This window comes from Ursus maritimus, unplaced genomic scaffold (assembly GCF_017311325.1).
Source record: "Ursus maritimus isolate PB19 unplaced genomic scaffold, ASM1731132v1 scaffold_16, whole genome shotgun sequence".
Taxonomy (NCBI): domain Eukaryota; kingdom Metazoa; phylum Chordata; class Mammalia; order Carnivora; family Ursidae; genus Ursus; species Ursus maritimus.
In genome coordinates, this window is record NW_024424008.1 from 20,678,713 (window position 1) to 20,701,721 (window position 23,009).

General features: G+C 39.1%; 1 protein-coding gene and 1 long non-coding RNA gene across 9 annotated transcripts in view; one reads left to right on the forward strand and one right to left on the reverse strand.

Annotated features, from left to right (window-relative positions):
* Positions 1 to 5,861, reverse strand: part of LOC103675327 — a 21,965-nt gene extending 16,104 nt beyond the window's left edge. For 3 of the 6 annotated variants that reach the window (XR_571805.2, XR_005835012.1, XR_571806.2), the window contains exons 1-2: positions 4,392 to 5,856; positions 1,251 to 1,291 (exon numbers count right to left, since the gene is read on the reverse strand). This is a non-coding gene — a long non-coding RNA (uncharacterized LOC103675327). Of the gene's footprint in view, positions 1 to 1,250; positions 2,710 to 4,391 lie in introns of all 6 variants that reach the window. The other 3 variants (XR_571804.2, XR_571807.2, XR_571808.2) reach the window with 3 other exon arrangements.
* Positions 5,862 to 6,094: 233 nt separating this feature from the next.
* RAB30 (RAB30, member RAS oncogene family) overlaps positions 6,095 to 23,009 on the forward strand; it is a 75,540-nt gene continuing 58,625 nt past the window's right edge. For all 3 annotated transcript variants that reach the window (XM_040630966.1, XM_008704371.2, XM_008704370.2), the window contains exon 1: positions 6,095 to 6,260. The gene's annotated coding sequence lies outside the window, so the exon portion shown is untranslated. The remainder of the gene's footprint in view (positions 6,261 to 23,009) is intronic.

The window sequence follows — 23,009 nt, forward strand, 5'->3', positions numbered from 1 at the left end:
ACAAAGAAGCAAACAATTTTGGAAAGACACACAAACATGAATACTGAAAATGGGTCATGGGACTGAAACTCGAAACAAGCGTAATGCCCAGCATTAAACATACAAAGAGTAAACAAAGCAGACTTGACATAAACATACTTGCATTGAGACTGTCAAACATAAAAGAAGGTAATAAATGTAAAATTCATCACCAAAAGTAACACTTAACTTTTCACCACATTCACAATTGTTGAGACAGAGTAAATGAACCATACTATTGTTACTGAAGTATTCCATTGAAATAGCAGGAAACTGGTAAAGGTCATTTATTACTACACTTATGTAAGATGCTATTTAGTTTCAATAGCAACTGCAATGTAAGCGCTCTAGTATGTCAATGTTATTTGCAGTTTGTTTTAGGTTACCACTTCTGCAATTACTTTATTTCACCACGTGTCAAAACTCTTAAAATGTAAGCTTTTCTCCATTTTCGTCTTGTATATAAAATACTATGAAATACAAGGAAGTGGCTCCAATATACCGACAATGAACTAATAGAATAAACATCATCCAGTTCGATGGGGACGATTACTAAGAAACTCTAAGATCCCACTTGATACCATAGTAATGACTAAAAGTCTGCAGGGAGAGGATAGGGAAGGAAGAAAGCTGAGGGTTTCTTTGGCTCAAAGTGTTAAAAAAAAATGTCACTTAAGATTATAGTTACTAATTTTTATCTTTTTTTTTTTTTAAGATTTTATTTATTTATTCGACAGAGATAGAGACAGCCAGCGAGAGGGAACACAAGCAGGGGGAGTGGGAGAGGAAGAAGCAGGCTCATAGCGGAGGAGCCTGACGTGGGGCTCAATCCCATAACGCCGGGATCACGCCCTGAGCCGAAGGCAGACGCCTAACCGCTGTGCCACCCAGGCGCCCCTAATTTTTATCTTCTGGTGGTGGAGTAGCTCAAACAAGTCCTCAGACTATTCAATTTGATAAACACCTATATGCTAAATTCATCAAATCAGGAGTTAGGTGTTAAGAGGGTAACTGATGAACATTTCCTAAAAGGTTTTAAGATACAACCTATTGAGGATTAACCTTTACTGCAAGTTCAAATCCATACAGGACCCTCAAAGACTCTAGATCAAGAATATTAAGTATGTGCCCACTTGCATAATTGCTTACAACTACACATCTCCATAGTTTCCTTAAAAGGCTTTATATTCATTAACATTTATATTTGATGAAATTCATCTTCACATACTTACTGTTGCAAAGAAATATTTTCTAGTCCAACAATTACCCAAACCTATTAAAAAATGAAAAAATAGAATCATAGAATAAACAGGGCTTGCTTTTCTGGTTAATCATTAATTATGGACATTCGGATTTTAAATCTTGACCCGGGGATATTTACTGCATTTACCTTCAGTGGCCTATAAAATCCAGCAGCTAAAATTATGCCCATTTGTTACAAACACAATGGGTCAACTAAGTAAGACCAGAAAAAATTCATTTTAGTTTCCTGAATATTAAGTCAAAGTGTTTAAAATATGAAATATTAAAGTTTTCAGAATGAGTTAAGATCTACCGTAGAGAAAGTCCAACTGCTAAACTGTGTGTGTCATGCTTATTTGTGTTCACTCCTAAGAATGTACACTAGAAAACATCTAACTTAATCTAAGGTGAGGTCTTAAAAGATACCTTTTGGTAAAATTTTCTTTCCCTTTTAAATTTGCTTGTCTCAACTCTGATCAGGTTAGAATAATTTCTAATGTAACTACTGGGTCTTCAGCACCTTTGGTTACTGACATTCCATTTCTGATAGGTAAGAAAATTCTATTTTGGAAAAGAGATACAGAAAGGCAGACAACAGAGCTGTTCTCTCAAATTTCATAGCTTAGATTATAGAAGCATTACTTTAGAACTTTGTAAGATATGAAACAATTCTAACATTTTTCATAATTTAGCACATGATTTTCTAATTTAAGGGAATAATACAGTGATTCTCAACAAAGACAGAACATGATTTTCAAAATCAACTTGGGGCTTCTTCAAGCTACATAAGTACACAAGCTAAAATTGTTATGTAATTTTTTTAACTTTAGTCACTCAGGCACAATTATCATCTTTTAGGAACATAACTCAGTAACAGGCATTTTACATTCCTTTTAGTAGTATGCGCTGAAGAAGATTGTTGCCCTGTATCACTACATGAAAGGAAGAAATGGAACTGTATTTTGCTAGGAATTTGGTCATACAAATTTGACTTAACAAATTGTAGGAAGACTGTATCTTAGTTAATCCCTGTCCTCGGTGCTCTAATTACTCTGTGGCTAATTTTTAAAAATAGCCAATAAAAAATTAGTTTACCCAACTGTTAAAAAAACAAACAAACAATCCACCACAAATTTAAGTGTTCCGAAGTCCTTTGCTAAACACTTTACATAGATTATTTTAATCTTTATCAACATCCCTACAGAGCCTGCTATTATCAATGAGGCTTAGAATGTTACTAATGTCTGTGATACTGAGCAAGCCATTAAAGATAGATTTCAAACTGAAGCAGCAGAATCCAGGCCAACATTCCTCAAAATACAAAAGTCAGTCGTCATATTCCATATCCAAGAGGGCTTCCCTCCTCTAAAGATGGATCCATTAAGTGCTTGAATCCTAGGGCTGCTTTAATCACTTCAAATGTTTGTCCTCTTGGATCTTGCATTTATTCTTTAATGACATAATGTTATAGGATTTTCAGTGTAAAGATCCCAGACAAATTCAGTACTGAATCAAATGATCTGGAGCTAAAAAGATACTCTATTGTATATCATTTACCTAAATATCAAGAATACTAAGATAACATCAATAATTTAATGAATTTAGGATTCAGGGAAAGGAAAGGAGTTACTGAAAAAAAGAAAAATTATTTTCAGAATATCCTAGTATCTTATTGCCTCTTTCTAGATTCTTTTTTTTTTTTTTTTTTAAGATTTTATTTATTTGACAGAGAGAGAGAGACAGCCAGCGAGAGAGGGAACACAAGCAGGGGGAATGGGAGAGGAAGAGGCAGGCTTGGTTCCAGAATGCCGGGATCAAGCCCTGAGCCGAAAGCGGACGCTTAATGTCTGAGCCACCCAGGAGCCCCGCCTTTTTCTAGATTCTTGATTCTTCTAAATATCTGAATAGCTTTACCATAATCTTGTGATAGTATGAGCTCTTACTTGGGTAAGTGTCTCTTATCATTACTTTCTCGATATTATGCTAAATTCTCACTCTAAGAAATATTTAGGTAAGTCAGGATATCACAGTACTCATAAGGCTAAACTGAAATCTTCTCCCCTAACCCACTCCCTCACCAATGTATAAATTGATCTCCAGATCATTTCCTCATCTACACATTTTCAGAATTCATTTATGGGTATAATTAGTAATAAGACTAAAATCTTTGCCTAAACTTTTGTTATTACTAACGTAATGTACCACAATAAACACAAATACAGGATGTAGAGGACACCTGTACCCTACTCCTATACACTCCCTCATAGTTTTAAAAATATAGAATAACTGGTTCCAACCTGGTAGAATAATTCAACAGTGATGAGTGGATGATAGCTATATATTTTTAGAGTTCTACAGGTGATCCTGACACTTAAAACTGTTGAAAAACTCTTGCCATATGAGCAAATGACTCAATACTCTTTAATGAGCTACCTATAATTATAATACAAACCAAAACCCTAATACTTTTCTGAGATGAAAAGAATGTAAATTGCTTATTCCACCTAAGGCATTCTTAATCCCACTTTTCAGTTCTCCTAACCCAATGCTTTCTCTGGGACACTGAGGTTATTCTTTCAGAAGCTGGTGTCACCAACTCCTCAAATATTAGCTTTGTAAATAAAATTTCTAAGGAAGAATGCAGAATTTTCCCCTAAAAGTTAAAGGTTAAATCATGGACTCTTTTTTTTCCCCCCTAGATATTAAACAGATATTTTTTCATTATGGTTAGATGTCTACTGGATGTAAGCCTGTAAAAACTTCAAACTACCCAAACATATGACAAATTATAAATTATAGAAATCACTGCATTATACAGGTCTAGTTTCTCACTCATGAGATTTCTAAGCAATCTGCCCCACCCCCGAAAATCTGTCTTCCATAATAACTCAGATTGAGGTTATTGCTTATATAAAGAAATATTTTATACCACGAACAAGATTCACTATAGATTTGTAAAATAAGACACACCAGTGAACCACCAACCCCGAAAAATGATTTAAGAGTTTGAAACTAAGCCTAAATGCAAAGCTGTCCACTCTTTTCTCTCTGTTAAATGTAAAACACGTCCATAGTTATACTGAAGGTCAGAAAGAAAACAGCAAACATTTTGTTCCCTTTCCTATACTTACCACAATTACTTGCAAAGGTGTTTCTGAATACCAGAAATATTTGTATGAGCCTTTCCCATTGTTGTACTGCATGGATAAATGAGACGAACACATATTACCTTTGTTAAAAATGAAACAAAGCCTTTCATCTTGTGACCTGTTCCCAGAAACATGACAGATGATGATTCTTCTATGTTTTTGTAGTTATCATGTGTATACATCTGAAAGACTGTTTCTACCATGTTTTATTATTTTTAATCACTCTCTTTAGCTTTTCCGATAGGAGAATCCATCCATCAGCTGTGATATTACTAACTACTAACAGAGAGGTGAAATGCATACCGTTAATGACCCAAAGTAACAAGTGAGTAATTTTGTTTTCAGAATAACTGTGCAAAAGGGAGGGAGAAAAACATAAATATATATGGCATTTTTAACCCTTCAGATACCCTCAGGAGAAAAAGAAATTTTCCATCTTTCATAGTGTAGACACTCTGAAAAAGAACAAATACACAGCATTGTTTTAGTAACACAATTGAAAAAAAAATACAGTTCATTTGAGATACTGAGCAAGATAACTTAAATACCAGTAACTTTGGTTTCAGCTAGTTAAAAAAAATTAATTCTTAAGGTAATCGTATATATGGAGTACCACAAATGAAACACTAACTGTATTTTTAAAATAAGTTGGTGATCCATGCTTCTAATGAACATCCTGTCTTCGCAGTATTTTAGCCTACACTCTAAGTTTATCCAAGAACCCACGTTACTTCGAAACCGACCGCCAGCTGTCAATAGGGCTATCATCAATAAAATCCCTGGCATTTTAAACCGGGTGTTACACCTTTGGACGTTAGTCTTAATTGGGGCGCCAAAGCACCGTCCCTTTACAGCTTGGTTATTAGAGCCAACATCGATTTCTTGGACCCTTCTGGCAAGTCATTCCTGTATGAAAAACCAATGACGGTCCGGAACCTTGCGGAGGAATAAGGAAGGCTGGAATATAAGTGACAAAAAGATAACTATAAATCCGGAGGAATAACCCAACTCCGTGGGTGGAAGGGGCTTCTCCGACCTAAGTGAGAAGGATGGCCGTCCGGGGTCCGCGCAGCCCAACAAAGACGCCAACCGCTCCGAGGTTCCTGTTAGCGGGCCTAAGTGATGCTCTGGGCCCAGAAGTAAACTGACTCCCTCAATCCCTTAATAAGAAAAAGGACCAGGACCGGTAGGGTGCCTATACAACCCACTGGACCGTAAGGCCCAGGCCCAGTCGGCCTCCTGATAACTGCCTCCAGCCGGATCCGCCCTACAATCTGTCCCCAGTTGCCGCGTCCACACCCGTGTCCCCAGGTTTGGGTCCTAGGCTCTCCAACCGGTTTATCCTCCACCTCACCGTCCCCACCGCACCACCATTCGGCTCGCGCGCTGCCTAAAACCTCAGCCAGGATCCGCGGACTGTTCCCGGCACTCCTAACATGGCGGCCGAGTCCCCTGCACTCCTTTGGCCCGCTCTGGGCGCGTCCGACCTTGGCGCATTTTGGGCATTGTAGTTCCCGCGATAGCCTCGGTGTCCTGCCAGGGCTTTAGAAGACTACGATTCCCAGAATGCACCGCTCCTGAGCATGGCTATTGGGGCCTTTCGGACAGAGGGATGATGTCATTGCAAAAACCCCACTGCATTCATTGTGCTACGGTCTATCCACCCCCCTGCTGCTGCTGGGCTTGCGATTGCCGCTTGCTCCAGCTGAGCTAAGAGTAGCAGCAGCACCAGGGCAGGGACTGACTCCAGCCCTTGGACTTAGGACATCGCAACACGTTTCCTTGCCTGCGTGACTCATTCGCACATCATTTCTGTTTATGCCTGGGGTGGGGAGAAATATCCCAAACCAGGTGAGTTGAAGTGATTTATTCAAATGGTTCTACCAAGTTATTCCTCCCGCTTAATTCTCAAGGCTTTCTTTTGGGAAGATGGGGGCGGGAGGATTGGAGAGGTGTTCTGAAGTGCTGCTAAGTGAAAAGCTCTGTGCAATTTGGGTCACTGCAAAGAACAACTCTAGCAACCTTCCCCCGCCGGAGGACCGATTCCTGCCAATTCCCTAGTCGCAACTCCCCTCAACCTTTTTGAGGATTGGAGAGGGGGGGCTGGGCTGGGGAGGATGTTGGGAAGTGCTCTTGAAAAATCAGAAGGCAGAGGTGGGGGACTGCAGTCCTGTCACATACGGCCCCGAGTGCTGAGGTTTGAGTGGGAAGGGGTGATGCGTGGGGAGAAATGGAGACAGTGATTTAATGTGGTTGCACTACTTTAGAACATTTTTATGTCGCTTGGGCAAGCACACGCTATTTATTTTTAAGATGAGCGTGCTTCTGAGTAGGTTAAGTTTTGTGAGGCTCTATTTTATGCGTGTGTGTCTGTGTCGTTTGTCTCGCCTTTTTTTGCTGATTTGAGGTGACAGTGTCCTTTAATGGTGCACTCCCTGCCAGTCAGAAACATTTCACGTGTCTGGGGGAAGCTTCTCTTAGGCTGCTGGAAGCAGCATTTTTGTTAAGTGTTTTTCTTCTTCCCACTGCAGGATTGTTTGGAAGTGGAGCCGACAGATTTGTGCTCGTATGAGTGTTTTAAATTATGTTTCAGTAGGCTCCTTGCCACTGACAATGGTACCATAACGAGCTGCCTTTTCGTGAGGCACAGTCACCAGTCACAACTAACGGTTTGGAGAACGGATCATTAGGGAAACCCTGGTTCATTTTAACGCATTAGGGAAAGGGAAAGGGAAAGTTAGAAACACTGTTAACCTTCATTTGCCATTACTGAAAGGTACCCAGAAGGTATCTTCTGAAAGGAGGAGTGATCCTGGCCAGGGAAACCAAGGAACATAGAAGTGGGGTTTTTATTTGTTTGTTTTGGGGGGGTTTTAAGCGAACTGACACATTTAATAGGATAGAAAGCATTCTGGCTTGTATGATTTTGGCTCTTGTAAGAGTTATTAAGATGATTAGTGCAATAAATGTTACTTTGGGATAAACAGCTGGCTGACTCCAGAACAGATGGGGCCGGTCTTAGCTGAGAGATCTACAACCTTGGAAATGAATGGATTTGGGGTCAACCACACCCCCTCCTGGGATGTCAAAAGAAGGAGAAATGCCAAAGCATTTTATGCTTAACTTTAAAATGCCAAACCTTTTTATAGCCAGGTCAGGCATTGGGTGAAAGTCATTCCTGGTTGTCTTTTGCTGCTGAACAAATTTTCTTCATTTTCAATTCAGACCCTTAGGTCTCCAAAGTTGCAGCTGGGTGATGCTTCATTAAATGCTGCTTGTTACGGAATGCAAAGGACGTTCCACTGTATGGGCTTTGTAGTAGAGTGATTTATTGAGATGCAATGAGCAGCTTTGGGATTTGGGGAAAGATTGCCTGGCTTTGCTTCTCTCTACCTTTCCCTGATGCTTACTGTCTATTCTCCTGGGCACCTTACCCCTTTTGCCTGTGCCTTCCTTGCCCCACCCCTCTGTCTCTTCCAGTTTCCCTGTTTCCCCATTTACAATTCTCACTTTTCCTCTCTGTTTCAAAATTTCCCTCTACACCAATATATCAAGTCTCTAAGTCTTTTCAAATCTCTGAATACCCTCCCCACCCCTTCTCTACCTCACCCAGAACCTCCAGCGTAGAGGTAGACTTGTAAGTATTTATTCTACAGAGTCCGCTTGGAAGCTTTGACTTTTCCTTTTCTTGCAGTGGGTGCTAGGCAGGATGAGCAGCAATGAGCCTGACCCTTTGGCCTTGTTTGTGGCTTCTGTGACAGACATAATTTGGCCTCAGCAGCTCGTGGATGTTGCAGTTGAGCCCATGTTACTGTAGTTTTCATTGGTACCTGTATTAAGAACTGCCAGCAAGGCTTTAAAATGCTTTATATGGGGGTGCCTGGCTGGCTCAGGAGAAAGAGCATGTGACTCTTGATCTTGGGGCTGTAAGTTTGAGCCCCAAGTTGTGTGTGTAGAGATTACTTAAATAAATAAAAACTTAAAAACCAAAACCCAAATGCTTTACATGAAATTTCTCTTAATTCCCAAAGAAAAAGAAGACTTCAAAGAGCGTCTTCCTCATTTAATAGTTTTTTTTTTTTTTTTTTTTGGTTTTTTTCCCCCTGATTCCTGCTCCAGTAAGTGGTGGGAAGGCCATCTTTTCTGTTGATTCTGGTGGAGCAATCCAAGTGGCCAAACTGCCCATTTGTTTTTTTTGAAGACACTTGGAGTGGCAACAGTGTTCCCTCCTGTGGTGTCTTCTTTGTGGATGAAAAAAATTTTTTTAAATTTGTTCTCTTAAGTAAAAGGGTGTGGTGATGGTTATGTTTGTTTGTTTAGCATTAGTGCTTTTCCAGGCATAGAGAGTCTAACTGTTGGTATGGAGGCAACTAATGTAACAGGCAGATTCAGGAGCTGTTTTCCTACCAGGTGCCTGGGTGGCTCAGTCGTTAAGCATCTGCCTTTGGCCCAGGGCCTGATCCCAGGGTCCTGGGATCGAGTCCCGCATCTGGCTCCCTGCTCTGCTGGGAGCCTGCCTCTTCCTCCCCCACTCTCCCTGCTTGTGTTCCCTCTCTTGCTGGCTCTCTCTCTGTCAGATAAATAAATAAAATCTTAAAAAAAAAAAAAAAAGAAGTTGTCTTCCTACACCTCTCTCTTACTACCTCCTCGTTCCTAATTTTCTTATGCTGAGATGCTCCATCTCCTACCCATGCTGTTTAGTGTTTTGAGGGGACAAATGAGCTGTATGATGGTTAGATTTGTCCCCATCACTATGTCTGTGACCTTGAATAACTATGCATCTCTTTCTGCCTCTGTTTACATATTTGCAAATGGATAATGATCCTTGCCCTTTGGTATACTTGGCCTCATGGCATAGCCTGCTACAGTTTGCATCCAGCCCATAATTCTGATGACAAATATTAATTGAGCAGCTACTATGTTTTAAGGACTATGGATATATCGGTGGAAAGAGAAGCTTCCTGGGGTGCCTGGGTAGCCCAGTCGGTTAAATGTCTGACTCTTGATTTTGGCTCAGGTCATGATCTCAGAGTTGTGAGGTAGAGCCCTTCATTGGGCTCTGCACTCAGTGTGGAGCCTGCTTAAGATTCTTTCTCCCTTTCCCTCTGCCACCCTCACCCCCACTTGCTCATGGATGTGCATGCTTTCTCTCTAAATAAGTAAATAAATAAAATCTTTTTTAAAAAGGAGAGAGAAAGAGAAGCTTCCCCTACCCTCATGAAGTTTCTGTTCTAATAGGGAGACAATCATTGGACAAGTAATCACAGTGTGATGATTGTTACTGCCAAAAGGGAATGTACTATATGGTGGAATAAGAGTGCCTCACTGGTGCTTTCACCTTGTCTAGGGAAATCACGGAAGGGTTCCTGTAGGAGGTGACACTTCAAGAAACTTGAAGAGTGAGTGGGAGTAATTTAGGTTGTCAATGAGAGGTGCTTACAGGCAGACAAACAGGATTTCTGACAAGGGAAACTGCATGTTCAAAGTATGAAGGGAAGATTGGTAAATAATGAGGATTTGAAAGGAGGTCCATCTGTACATGGGAGCAGAGCAAGGGGAGAGAGACCAGACCAGGCTGGAGAGGTGGTCAGAGTCTAGAAAGTGGGTAATTTTCTGAGCCTCACATGAATTTTGGTCTGTATCCTAAGAGCAATAGGAACCTAATAAAGGACTTTGAATAGCTAGGTGAATTATATATGTAGAATGATATTAAAACATCACCTTGGCTGTTAAGTGAAGAAGAGATTGGAGGAGAGGATTGGGCAAAGTCAATGTATGGGGGACAAGTAGCAAGTCATTCTTGTAGTCTATGAGAGGGATAATGATGGCTTGGATCTAGGGTGGTGGCAGAGGGCTTGGAGAGAAGGAAAGAGATTAGAGAGATGCTAAATTTAAGGAATATAATTGATAAGATTACGGATTGATTGGATGTGGGGGTAGGGAGAAAGGGGAGTAAAGATGATTTGAGTTTTCCCTTGAGCAACTAGGAACGCCATTTTCAGAAAAAGGGAGAACTGGACAGAGACCAGATTTTTGTTTGTTTGTTCAAGAAGGAGGGACTTTTAGCCATGTTGAGTTTGAAGTTCCAGACAGACATCTAAGATATTTCTCTCCTTCACCCAAGTATAGATGTGGCATAGTGGACTTGAAGGGAGCTCTGGTGAGGCTTGCTACTTTTTTATTAGCTGTATGGTGTTGGACATGTTATCTTCTTTTTCTGAACTTTAGTTTCCTCATCGGTGAAATGTATTTATTCTGCTAATTTATACTGATTTTCCCCCAGCTGTAAATGTATGGTGCTAAGAATACAGTATTGAATAAGATAGTGTTTCCTTTGAAAGAATTCACTCAGGTGAGGGAGAGCAACATAAGTAGCCACATGAAAAGAGTTACATAGGCCATGCTAGGAGAGCACAGCCCCAAGAAAGGCTTTCATCCTTTCTTATTGTTGAGAGGGGCAGGAGACCTTTGACCTGGGACATGAAGCAAGAAAGAGCTCTCCAGACTGTTCCCAGGCACCTAATAGAGTGTCTTGCAAAGATTAGGGACTCCGAATGTTTGTTGATTGAGTATATTAACTTAAGTCACTGAGGGTCCATTCAAAGGAAATATCAGTGCATTGGAAGAGGGTATTTAGTAATGCAAGTGTCAAATGTGAAACGCTTTTAACAAATCCATTAAAAGGTATTCCTGAAACCTGGACCCTTTGAGGTGTTATGTACTAACATATGTAACATTATGTAATTCTCTACATTGTCTTTATTTTTCTCATTTTGTTGCAGAATAGTAAAAAAAAAAAAAAAAAAAAGAACAAAACACCAGAATGTTATAATAATTTATGGAACCATTGCCCTATTTTCTTGGCTATGGTGGAAATGTGGCCCATCTCCAAATAAGAGCACTTCCAAGTGTGGAAGAATTTTGTATAAACTGCAGATAATTTATTTTCAGTTCCTTCTCTATAGTAATCCAATGGCTGAAAACTAGATAGGTCTCCTCAAGATGTGTCTAAGGTCACAGTTCTTCACTTGTCCCTGGAGGATCCTCACGAAGACCATGATCCCTGAGACATATGATAAAGTGTGTGTAAGAAAGAGAGAGACAGAGAGTTCACGTGCACACACACATATATATTTTTAATCACTTTATGTGTCTTTGGGCAAGTTATTTAACCTTTTTGAACCTCAGTTTTTTTGCAAGATTGTTATGAGGTTTAAATGATAATATGTTTTAAATGCCTGGCACTATGCCTGGTATAGCTGATGCTCATAGTAACTGTTTTTAACATTGTATTTATTTCTTGGTTTAAATAGTTTATTTATCAGCTGATCCTTTCTTAGTACCCATAGTGGTAACACAAAGAAAAAAATAGCAGTATAACTAGACAACCTGAGGCAATGAGAAGTACACAACATCACTGATGCAGAATTCTTGCCAGAAATTTTAACCTAAATCTAATCATGAGGAAATAATCAGGCAAATCCAGATTGTGGGACATACTGTAAAACAGCTGGCCTGCGATCTTCGAAAATGTCAATGTCGTGAAAGACAAAATAAAACAAAATATATAGGGGACTGATCTAGATTAAAGGAGACCAGGGCTACGACAACCCAGTGCAACATGTAACCCTTCATTGGATTCTGGAGTTAAAAAGAAAGCTATAAAAGACATTTTGGGGACAAACGGGGAATTTTGAATGGAAGTTGCATATTAGATAATCAGTAACAATGTTAGTTTTCTTGGATGTGATAATGATTCCATTTGCTTAGCCTGACATGCTATGGATATTGGTGTCTAGATCAGTTGCCATTCCTGAATGTCATCATTAGGAATGTCACACCAAAGCTAGAAGACATCAAGGGCTGCTTCAGAAAGGTAGTGATTTTCTTGGTCACTGAAAGTATTTAATCAGCCTACAGGCTGTAATATCGATTATTGGGGATATTGTAAGTGATTTTTAAATGTCCTTTCTAGGGGTGCCTGGATGGTTCAGTTGCTTAAGCGTTCGACTCTCGATTTCAGCTCAGGTCATGGTCTTGGGATCCTGAGATCAAGCCCCACACTGGGCTCCATGCTCAGTGTAGAGCCACCTGCACTCTCTCAAATAAATAAATAAATAAATAAATAAATAAATAAATAAATAAATAAATCTTTTTTAAAAAGTGTCCTTTCTAAACACTATCCTGTCATTCTGTAAGAATGTGAACTTCTAGAGCTGGTACTCTACCTTTGATGTTACTTGAGGTAGTAATACAGGTGGAGCACTAGCTCCTTCCAAAGTGAAGAGGAAAGGATGGCAAGGGGCACATAAATATATATCTTAATTTTTTTTTTAGTCTAGACATAACATAAGGTTAATCAAAATTTATTATAGAAATACACAATGAAGTGGATAGGGGAAATTCCCCTTAATTCCACCTCACGAAGTTAATCAACTTTGAGATTTTGACGTATATTCTTCTGTCATTTCCCCCCCACACATATACTAAGGATATTATTATATATAATTCTGCTTGCTGTCTCTCAATATATTTTGAGCCGTTGTCCCACATATTTGCATGTTGCTCTAACTTACCTGTTTTCATGGCCGGTAGGCACCACTGCAGTGAGCATTTGAGAACACATCCTTTTTTTTTTTTTTTTTTTTTTTCCATGTATTTTTTTTTATTAATAATGATTTTTTATCCTCTGAAGTCCTCAGTTTGTTTCTCATAGTCCATAGTCTTTCATGTTTCATTCCCCCTTCTGATTACCCCCCCTTTCTTTATCCCTTTCTTCCCCTACTGATCATTCTAGTTCTTATGTTCCATAGATGAGAGAAATCATATGATAGTTGTCTTTCTCTGCTTGACTTATTTCACTTAGCATTATCTCCTCCAGTGCTGTCCATGTTGTAGCAAATGTTGAGAACTCGTTCTTTCTGATAGCTGAGTAATATTCCATTGTATATATGGACCACAACTTCTTAATCCAGTCATCTGTTGAAGGGCATCTCGGCTCCTTCCACGATTTAGCTATTGTGGACATTGCTGCTATGAACATTGGGGTGCATATGGCCCTTCTCTTCACTACGTCTGTATCTTTGGGGTAAATACCCAGTAGTGCAATGGCTGGATCATAGGGTAGCTCAATTTTTAACTTTTTAAGGGACCTCCACACGGTTTTCCAGAGTGGCTGTACCAACTTGCATTCCCACCAACAATGTAGGAGGGATCCCCTTTCTCCACATCCTCTCCAACAATTGTTGTTTCTTGCCTTGTCTATTTTTGCCATTCTAACTGGCGTAAGGTGGTATCTCAGTGTGGTTTTGATTTGAATTTCCCTGATGGCTAATGATTTTGAACATTTTTTCATGTGTCTGTTAGCCATTTGTATGTCTTCATTGGAAAAGTGTCTGTTCATTTCTTCTGCCCATTTTTTGATTTGTTTATTTGTTTCTCGTGTATTGAGTTTGAGAAGTTCTTTGTAGATCTTGGATACCAGTCCTTTATCTGTAGTGTCATTTGCAAATATATTCTCCCATTCCGTGGGCTGCCTCTTAGTTTTTCTGACTGTTTCCTTGGATGTGCAGAAACTTTTAATCTTGATGAAGTCCCATAAATTCATTTTATCTTTTGTTTCTCTTGCCTTTGGGGATGTGTCATGAAAAAGGTTGCTTTGGCCGATGTCGTAGAGGTTGCTGCCTATGGAGAACACATCCTTTTGTGATGAACTTGTGGGAATATTTCTGTAGGATACATTCCTGGGGGTAGAAATGCTGGGTCAGAGGGCATGAACAGTTTCTCTTTAATTGCCCCCTGATTTAAATTCTTATCAATGGTCTTTGACAGTGCCATTTCTACATACCTTTGCCAAGTCCATTAGCTCCTTGAGCTAAACTCTTACTAAAGGAAGGAAGTTGTGATGGGTGAATGGAAAGTGGGCGAAAATGGAATCACAGAGTTCCTGCTAGTTTTTGTGAAGGCTATAATAATAAAGGTTAGTATGTAAAATAATATGGAAACCTCTGGAAGGAAGAAATAAAATAAATCATCTCTGCCTACAACACAGCATGATATTTAAAAAGTGAACTGAAACAAGCAGCCAAGAGTTTTCCCCAGAAAATTCTGCAGAAAATTTTTATTTTTGAGTTATGGTTAGCTTCACTAAAATGTGGACAGCATGATCCTTGAGATGAAAATAACCCCTTCTGCTCACTTCCTCTCCATCTCAGTCTCACCACCACACCAGAAAGAGGAATTTAAGCTCCACTTTTTAAATATCTGAATCAGGTGGGTAAAAGGTCTGACTGTTCATCTTTCTGAATATTGATAGAAGCAATCCCAGGGCAGATTTTTGACATTTTTCTGTAGAAAAGGTATGAATTTAGGAGTGGCCATCAGTAACTCACTGTGCCCCAGCAGAGACCCTGGGGAAAAGACTGTGAGGATCACAAGCTATGAGTTATTTCTATTCTTATGTGGCCGGGTGGAGCAAATACAGATTTGAGCTCTGCAGCATGTGAAATTTATCTTTTCAAGTCTCAGTTTCTTCTTCTATAAAATGGGGGTTATTGTGAGACCAAAATGAGATAATGTGTATAAAAGGACTTTGGCAAATTTCTATGTACATAAATACGTGTTGTTGTTAAGGTGCTGCTGTGTCTGACTGGGCCTCCTCATGTCATTTTTTCTTTAATTCCAGTGGCATTTGTATTCCAAAAGACTTTTTAAGGCTTTCTGTCTCATAATGTCTTATTGTCACTTCTTCAGTATTTGTGAGCTTAAACTAAATGCAAGATTCTGTGCTGGGTTTTCTGGTAAGTAAATAAAGATGAAACCATCAGGAGCCTTCCTTCTTCCCCACTTTTATTCTAGGAGACTACTGTCTTTTAATGAGAGTCCTCAATAAAAGATGTTTTACAAAGGTGTATTATGTATGCCGTTTTATAATCTCAAATTTAGGTGGTAGATTTTTGTTCCACTTTTTTCCATATAAATGAGGAAATAATTCTTAGTGAGGTTAAGTAACTTTTTTTTTTTTAAGTTACCTAATTAAAAAAAAAAAAGTTGCAGATGGCCCTAGGTAGATTTTCTGGAACCAAAACCAAAAGCATCTCCAGCTGCTTCCTATTTTTGCCTTGCCTTCTGACCAAAAGTATAAACTTCATGAAGGCAGGACTGGCTGGTGGCATTTAGTTTGATATGGCTCATTTACCTTCAGGCACACAGGGAGGAGCTTTTCTTCCATCTGTTGAGTTAGTTGAAACCATGATGTGAATTATCATAGCATCTACTGGGTGCCAAATGGGTTACATGTTTTATTTTATTTCTTCCCCCAACTCATTTTAAAAACTTTCAGATATGTAGAAAAATTGCAAAAATCTTACAGTGAACATTTCATATACCCTTTGCTTTCTCTTTCTGCATCTGTGCACACGTGCACGAGCACACACACACACACGCACACTTTTTCCCAATTAATCACTTGAAAGTGAGTTGCAGACATTACAACACTTTACCTCTGCCTAATGGAGCATGTATCGCTTAAGAGATAGAAAGTTCTCCCATGTAACCATAATACCGCTACATTGAAACATTGAAATTTTGAAGATTCCAAGTCTGTTGCCTTGGTAAATTGGATTGGTCTGATTGTTTTTTCTTTATCAGACTCAGGTTAAACACTTGTAGTAGGAATTCCATATAGACAGTGTTCCATCCTTTTCTTTGTATCACCTTAGGTGACACATAGTGTCAGTTTGTAACATCACTGGTGATGTAAGATTTGGTCTTTTGGATGAAGTGGTATTGCCTGATTGCTTCATTGTAAAGGTACCTGTTTCCCTTTGTAATTAATAAACAGTCTGTGGGGTGATACTTTGAGATTGTTTGAATATCCTGTTCCTCAACAGTTTTTATCCACTGGGTTTAACATCTACTGATAATCATGGCCTAGGTCAATTGGTATCTATAAAAGGATGATTTTCTGATTCTCTCTTTCCTTCTATATTTATTACCAGGTGTTTTTTAGATAGATCAGCTATCAGCTCCTTCTCTTCCTCCTCCTTTTTTTAAGCATTATCTGGACTCCTGGATTATTGTTTACCCTCAAGGTGTTATAATCCATTATCGACCTTCTGCCTTTTCCCCCAGGGATTTTGCCCATTTCACAAGCGAGGAAATTAAGACTCAGAAAATACAAGTAACTTTCTGAGAGTCACAACTAGTTAGCAGAGGAGGCCAGACGCAGACCCAGTTTTGATTAACTCTGAAGTAGTTTCTGTTCCTTTTTGCCTCACTGCAGTCCAGGAACAAAAGGAGACCTGATGAAATCAAGTTAAAAAGAAAGAACAAGCATTGCATCATTGTTGCTTATAGCAAATGATTGGAAACAAACCCTAAGTGTGTCAGGGGAAACAAGTTAAATAAATGGGTATGTTCACACAAGGGAAAAATATTAAACCACAAACAAGAATTAGGGTATTCTCTAAGTGCTGATACGGAAAGATCTCAAAGGATATATTAAATGAAAGAAGGAAGATGCAGAAGAGTGCATATTTTGTGAAAGAAGTAGGGATAAGAAAGTATATTCAAATTTGCACAGAGAAACCCTATGTAAAATAACAAAGTAGTTACTTACTGGAACAGGGCTGTAAAAATGAGTGGGGTGTGTGTTGTGAGATTTCTTAGGATTTACTATTTTATAACATTAACTTATAAAATAGCTTTATTGAGCTATAATTCACACATCACACAATCCACCCATTTAAACTGTACAATTCAGTGGTTTTTAGTATATTCATAGAGTTGTGCAACCATCACCACAATCAATTTAGAGCATTTTAATTATTCTAAAAGGAAAACTTTTACTCATTAGCATTCATTTGTCATCTCCCCCACTCCTGTACCCCGCCCTCCCAAACCACCCCAGGCAACCTTTTTCTGTTTTTACTTTCTGTCTTTATAGATTTGCCTATTCTGGACATTTCATATAAATGGCATCAGGTAATATGTGGTCTTTTGTGACTGGTTTCTTTCATCAGCAAGATCTTTTCAAGGTTTATCTGTGTTGTAGCATGGATCAGTTCTTGTTTTGTTACCAAATAATATTCCATTGTATGGGTATACCACACCAATTGGTGGACATTTGGGTTGTTTCCCTTTACTTTATTTTATTTTATTTTATTTTATTTTATTTTATTTTATTTTATTTTATTCAGAGAGGAGGGGAGAGGAAGAGGGAGAGGGAGAGAGAGAGAGAGAATCTTAAGCAGGCTCCACACCTAGCATGGAGCCTGATGTAGGACTTGATCTCACAACTCTGAGATCATGATGTGAGCTGAAATCAAGAGTTGAACGCTTAACCAACTGAGCCAGACAGGTGCCCCTCCACTTAAAAAAAAAATTATTTAAGTAATCTCTACACCCAACGAGGAGCTTGAACTCACAACCCCAAGATCAAAAGTCACACGCTCATCTGACTGAGCCAGCCAGGTACCGTGGCTTATTTCTACTTTTTGACTATTATGAATAATGTTATCAACATGTACATACAAGGTTTTAAATGTACGTTTGTTTTATTTAATTTGCATCTGTACCAGTAGTGGATTAAATGCTAACTCTATGTGTGAACTTTTGAGGAACTGACAGATTGTTTTCCAAAGCAGCTATACCATTTTACATTCCCTCCAGCAATATATTAGGGTTCCATTTTTCCACATCCATGCAAACACTTGTTATTATTTGTCTTTTTCATTATGGCCCTTTTAGTGGGTGTGCCACACTGAGTTTTGAACCATAGGGATTGGAATAACAATGTATTTCAAAAGTAAAATTAAAACAAAAAATTTAGAAAGAAATAGCAGCTCAAAAAGAAAAGTTTCAGGTGGCCAGACAGAGGGTCAGGCTGTGATGGAGATGGACTTAGGGAAGGGGTGATTTTAGGTTCTCCTTGTTCAGCCTGGTGTTCTGATGCATATACATTTCCATCTTCTGCTGACTTCTCCAGTGCTCTCTCCCAGATTCATTGTCCAGAGAGTAGGGAGCTTGGGTATAAAGTAGTGCCCTCAGGATTTCTAGCACTTTATTTTAATTTTTTTTTTAAGATTTTATTTATTTATTTGACAAGAGAGACAGCAGTGAGAGAGGGAGCACAATCAGGGGGAGTGGGAGAGGAAGAAGCAGGCTCCCAGCAGAGCAGGGAGGCCGATGTGGGGCTCGATCCCAGGGTCCTGGGATCACGCCGTAGGCCGAAGGCAGATGCTTAATGACTGAGCCACCCAGGTGCCCCAGGATTTCTAGCACTTTAGAAGCAGCTCTAGAGACTCAGCGGCTAGGACTGTGCTAGTTCTTAAGACCAGAGAAGTACCAGGATTCTGTGGGCCATGATGTCCTCATATTGTTTTCCCCAGTGCTCATGGTAAGGGCATTAGACTAAGATACTTGAGCTACTGGTGACTGGTCTAGGAAGCAGTGGGATGCTTTTGAAGAACTCAAGTGTGGGAGCCTACAAAATGGAGTTTGAATTTGTGCTCTGGCACGTTTAAGCTGTGTGATCTTGGACAACTAATAACTTCTCTGAGCCTCAGTTTTTTCATCAATAGATGAAAAAGTATCTAGTCTAAAGATACTTATTGGTTATAAAGGAGGCAAGAGTGACTTTACAGTGGAGATACATGGCAGACACTACTTTTACTAAATGATTAAAGTTAATACCAGTGATGGGACAAATCATCATCTGAGAAGGACACATCACCTGTNCATTCCTGCCAAAAATGCATAACTTGAATCTAATCACAAGGAAATATCAGATAAATATAAATTGAGAAACATTCTACAAATCAAATGGACTGTATTTTTTTAAAATGTCAAGGTCATGAAAGACAAAGACTGAGGAATAGTTCTAGATTAAAAGAGACTAAAGTCACATAGAAACGATATACAGCATATGATCCTGGATAGATTGGATCAAAAAGTTTTTTCTTTTTCCCTTTTTTTTTTAAAGGTTTTATTTATTTATTTGTGTGTGAGAGAGAGCGAGCACACAAGCAGGAGGTGGAGGAGAGAGAGAGGGAGAAGCAGACTCCCCGCTGAACAGGGAGCCTGATGTGGGGCTGGGCTCTATTCCAGGACCCCAGGATCATGAACTGAGCCAAAGGCAGCTGCTTAACTGACTGAGCCACCCAGATGCCCCCCAAATTTTTTTCTTTTGCCAAAAAGGACATTATTTTATTTGGTCAATTGGTGAAATTTGAAGAAGGGTTGAGATTAGATTATGTAGGTAGTAATATTAATTTTCTGATTTTGATCATCATATTGTGAAGATAAAAGAGTATGTCCCTATTTTTAGGGAGATACTATGTTTAGGGATAAAGTAATATTTATATCAGAGAGAATGATAAAGCAAAGTGGTAAAAAAATTAACATTTGGGTAATCTGGGTGTGAAGGATATATATTAATTCTTAGTAATTTTTTTGAAGTTTTTTTTTCTTTTAGTTTGAGTCTGAAATTAATTAAAAATAAAGAGGTAAAAAAGGAGGGAAGGAAGATGCCAGTACTTAGAGCACAGCGTTGCCGCGAGGATTAAACAAGGCCCTGTATGTCAAGGCTCAGTATGGTGCTTGTCACCTGGCAGTCTTCAAGTGTATGCTATCATCCTGGGATGGGCGAGGTAGCCAGTAGCTCTTAGCTATAATTGGGGAGCCAAATTAAAATTGACATGTGGCATATGGTGACAGTATTGTTTCGAATCCAAAATTGGGATTCATGGTCTGAGAAAGAATTTATTTATTTAATTGCAAAATGTTCCCGAAAAACAATACATATGTATATATATTTAGAGAGAGAGAGAGAAATAAAATCATATTTAGTTACCCATTTTTAATACATTATCTCAGTATAGTGTTAAATTTACAAGAGGTCATGATTATCCTAGGAAAGTTAGGGGTTATGGTCCCTTGGGGCTATTTTGGGGCCAATATTAGCATTTGGTCAACTTCCTCTTACCTTCTCTTTTTTCTCTTCCCTCCCCCCCAACTTCACAATCAAGTTTCTGATTTTGTCTGGGAGAGCCATTTGAATTAGCCATGTCAAATGTTAATTGTTTTGGCAGAGAAAAAGGAGCTTGGATAAGCTTTTCTTTCTAAGACTCAAAAACTTGCCTTTCTAAGAGCTAACTTTGGAAGGAATGTTTGTGGTCTGGAAAATTCGGATAGCAACCTCAAAAGGAATTCATGTCCTAGAGGAACTGGGAGTGGGGTGGGGAGCTCAATTTCCTTTGAGACAGATTGAAATAAATACTTCTGTCTGAAATAGTAATAAAGATCTATTTATTTCTTTCATCTTTTTACTAAAAGCTTCAAAACATGAATTATGGTTAAATTCAAAATAGATTTAGCCCAGGCACCAAAAAAACCTCAAGTAATCCTGATTAAAAAACATTTATGAGAACTCGGACAGCCTGCTTTGCTGAATGAGATGATCCTTAGTATAATGTTTAAGTCTGCCCCTTTGATGTGACAAAATTTCCAGCTCATGAGCTGCAACAGTGTAGTTCAAGATTCCACATTCAGGGCTACCAATCCAGATTCCTTGTTGCTGCTGTGGTGGTGTCTTTCTGCATTGACTGTTACCTGCTGTAAATTGTTTGGTCTCAGAATTTTTCATGTTCTTTGCTTTTAAAGTCACCACAGCCAGGAAGCTAAATGGCATGTTTGTATGTGCAACAAATTATTATTATTTATTTAAGTAATCTCTATGCCCAATGTGGGACTCGAACTCAGGATCTGGAGATCAAGGGTTGCATGTTCTACTGACTGAGCCAGCCAGGTGCCCCCAAGTTACTTTTATTATAGAACTTAATAATAATAATAATGGCAGACATTTTTTATGATGTGCCAAGTGCTGTGCTAACTGCTTTCCATAAGTTATAGCATTTAGCTGTGGCAAAACCACATGAGGAATCCGAAGCTCTGACAGCCCAAGTAACATGCCTAAGATTATATGACTAGTAAGAAGCAGATCCAGGGCCAGCAGCCAGGGCTGTCTTACTGCAAAGCCTGTGCTTTTCTGCTGTGTGATGTGCCATTTTGCAGATTTGTGTGGAAGATGATTACTTTTTGCTTCATCTGCAGAGCAGAATCCTGTCTTTCTTACTTGATGGGTATTTATTGAGTGCCCATCACATGTTAGCCACCTACAGAAGACTGAAACTCAGGCTTTGTCACTAAGAAGTTCACATTCAAGTAGAGGAGATAAAACAGGTTCATCCCTACATATCCATGTTCATAACAGCATTACTCACCATAGCCAAAGGGTAGAAGGAACCCAAATGTCCATTGACAGATGCATGGATAAGCCAAATGTGGTATGTACATACAGTAGAATAGTATTCAGCCTTGAAAAGGAAGAAAATTCTAACACATGTTACAACATGGATGAATCTCGAGGACAAGATCCTAAGAGAAATAGAGCGGACATGAATGGATGAATATTTTATTATTACACTTATATGAGTTTCCTGAAATAGTCAAACTTTTAAAGACAGAAATTAGAAGGGTGGTTACTAGGGACTAGAGGGAGGGAGAAATTGGGAAGTTGTCATTTAATGTGTATAGAGTTTCAGTTTTGAAAAATGAAAAAGTTCCTGAAGATTGGTTGCACAGCACTGTGAATATACTTAATACTACTGAACTGTACACTTAAAAATGGTTAAGACTGTAAATTTTATATTATGTATATTTTATCACAATTTAAAAAACGCAAACAGATATACCCCCCTACTATGTGGTAGAAAGTAATTAGTGAGACAAGAAGGACTGATGAAATCATAGGAGTTAGAGAGGCTTTCTAGACAGGGTAGATCTGACTAGGCAATGGAAGATGGGTCAGACTTATGTGGCAATGAGGAAGGTGGAAAGAGCAACCCAGGTGAAGGGAACAGTGAGCAGTTATAGAGGTTTGGTGCTGCTTAAAGATCCAATTCTAGCAAGGAACAAATCTCCAAATGGCTCTGTAATTATGGGTGTCCCAGCCAGCTTCCATGTGGGCAGAGACTTAAATGCAAAGTCTAAACCAGGTTCATGAAGTTGTGGTATGCTGGACAGGGACTCATTCATGATTCATTCAGTCAACAAATATTTAGCACATAGTGCCCATGCTATGCTAGTCACTTTATGTATGTTGGCAGATGTGATACTCCCAACAACTCTGAAGTTATTAATAGACCTAATTAACAGATGCAGAAATTATGACTCAGAGAGATGAGGTAACTTTCCCAAAGTCACATGACTGATAGGTAGCTGAAGCAAGACTTTGCCTGTGGAGCCCATGCTGTCTGTGTCCACCAAGCTACAATATCTCCTCTGGGGGATGAATGTGAAGTGATGTCTGCCTTTGAACTCACAGTAAAAACGGCATGTGACTGCTACCACTTGTCATCTTCTTGCTGCTTTTGAGACTACCTTGGCTTAGTTACCAGCAGCTCTGAGACTCTGCTTCCTTATCTGTGAAATGAAGACCTTCTATTGGACTGACTGTTTCCAAGTCTTCTCCCAGGTCAAAAAACCCTATTTATCCATTCATCTATCCATCTATCCAACACTAATTTGGTTTCTATTATA